The sequence below is a fragment of the Orycteropus afer genome, unplaced genomic scaffold (genome assembly GCF_000298275.1).
Source record: "Orycteropus afer afer isolate SDZICR_OR568_19922 unplaced genomic scaffold, OryAfe1.0 scaffold00387, whole genome shotgun sequence".
Taxonomy (NCBI): Eukaryota; Metazoa; Chordata; class Mammalia; order Tubulidentata; family Orycteropodidae; genus Orycteropus; species Orycteropus afer.
This window is the reverse complement of record NW_006921974.1, coordinates 616,946-619,315: the sequence shown is the minus strand read 5'-3', so window position 1 is coordinate 619,315 and position 2,370 is coordinate 616,946. Positions and strand designations below refer to the sequence as shown.

Here is a 2,370-nt window from a genome sequence, read left to right as displayed (position 1 = left end):
TTAAAGCCTCCAAACTGTAAGAGAATAAACTCCTGTTTGTTAAGGCCATCCCATTGTGGTATATTTTTGTCAGAGCGGCACTAGGTAACTAGAACACCCACACTCTCCTGTTTGTTAATGTGACTTTTCCAATCCTGATGCTACATTCTTCTTCATATAGTCCAGGTTCTTGGATTATTATATGCTCAGGATACAGATTGAATAAGTATGGTTAAAGGATACAACCCTGACACACACCTTTCCTGGTTTTAAACCATGCAGTATTTTCTTGTTCTGTTCAAATGACTACCTCTTTGTCTATGTACAGGTTCAACATGAACACAATTGAATGTTCTGGAATTCCCATTCTTTACAATATTATACATAATTTGTTATGACTGATACAGTTGAATGCCTTTGCATAGTCAGTAAAACACAGGTAAACATCTTGTATTGTCTGCTTTTACCCAAGATCCACCTGACATCAACAATGATATCCCTCGTTCCGTGTCCTCTTCTGAATCTGGCTTGAATTTCTGGCGGTTCTCTGTTAATGTACTACTGTGACCATTTTTGAATTATTTTCACAGAACATGTTAGAAATGCAAATTCTAGGGCCTGACCTGACTTCCAACCCAATCTACTAACCCAATGCTGTGGAGTTGATTCAGACTCAAAGTGACCCTGTGGGGCAGAGTAGAACCGCCCTATAGGGTTTCCAGGGATCTCTGGTGGTGTAGTGCCTAAGGCACTTGACTGGTAACCAGAAGGTTGGTGGTTCAAACCCACCAGCCACTTCTCAGAAGGAAGGTTGGGCAATCTCCTTCTGTAGTGATACCACCTCAGAAACCCAAGGAGGGGTCGCTGTGAGTTGAGTCTGACTTGATGACACATAACAACAACAACAACAACATAGGTTTTCCAAGTCTGTAAATTTTTACAGAAGCAGACTGCTGCATCCTTTATGACCTGACCTCAGACCTACTGAATTAGAAAATGTGGGGATCTCACCTTATAATCTCTGTTTTAATAAGCTCTCCAGGGGATTCTTATTCAAGCCAAAGTTTGATAACCATTACTGGAGAAGTCTGGGAAAGGGAGGGTTATTGTTTATTGAAGAGCCATGGAATACTTATTGGAAAGGGTGAAATTTAAAGTAGATATCAGAGCAAGGTGGGCTTTTAAAAAGAAAACTCATAGACCAGAATGGATAAAGGTAAAGCATTAGGAATGAATATGGTATTTATAGAATATTATTGTATGGGTAGTGGGGTAAGAGAGAGTGGGTAGTTGAGAGTCTGCTTTTATTTTTACCTGCTCCTCTCATTTCACTTAAACTCATCGAAAACCTGAACAGTAGAATGCATTATTAGTATTCTTCTCTGTAGACAATATTAAGATTAACTTGTTTGGACTGTAGCCATAGAATTTTAAGAACATCAGGTCATAGGGAAAGGCCCAATCCTGTTCGTTTTGGTGTCAGAAAGAGAAGCTTCCTTCTTGGACTTCAAAAATTTGACAGTAGTTTTACCTTCTTGTCAAAATTTGACACTAGCAGGACTATTCTAGCAGTGAGAATTTAACCTACCTTGGCTTTATGAAATATTAGATACACTTCCTTGTCTTCTTCCTCCTCCTTTTCCCGTATTTTGTGGAGGAAGTTTCCGCCTTCAGTACTAATGTCATGTCCGAGATAGTACACCATCCGCCCACATTGCCTGCTTGATTTGATAATGTGTGCTTGGGTGGAACTGTTTACATTCTTCCCATTTCCCTAAAGTGCTGTAAGCCATATGTAATTATGCAGCCTGTGGAATTACGGAATGGGAGCTGACTTTGTCTCAGAGAGACTGCTGGAAAATGAGAGACAAGCAGTTTAAAGCTAAACTGCTAATGGCTGCAAAATGGAAACATTGGACCTTAAAGTCTGTTTTCCAAATTTATCTAGGTCAAAGGTTATGGTAGTGGTTATACTAGGTGTGTGTGTAGGTGACAATGGGGCTGGGGAAGGAGAAGAAAGGTTTTAAAGGAATGTTCAAATAATACTTCCTCATTCACAACTAGCTTTTTGCTAAGGAGTGTCTGAGAAGTTGAGCAGTGAATATGCATTTCTAGACCAGAGGGACTGCTCAGTCTATTTAGTCATTATTTATTTAGTCTTGATAATAGTCCATCATTTTAGAGGAAATTTAATTTAATGGTGTTGAGATTGAATGTCCTTGGTATGGCAAAGACACTTGTCTGTGTGTATGTGTGTGTAAAATGCAAATAATGGAAGTGGCTTTGGAGTCAGGCCAAAAAAATCCTCAGCTAAGGTTACTTTAAATCTGCTTGCTTTGCAGGTCAGCTTGAAGGATGACTGAGACAAGCAATAAATTCTTCCTCTCTGCT

General features: G+C 39.5%; 1 pseudogene; it reads right to left on the bottom strand.

Annotated features, from left to right (window-relative positions):
* LOC122151316 overlaps nucleotides 1–1,684 on the bottom strand; it is a 21,512-nt pseudogene extending 19,828 nt beyond the window's left edge.
* Between the last annotated feature and the right edge of the window lie 686 nt (nucleotides 1,685–2,370).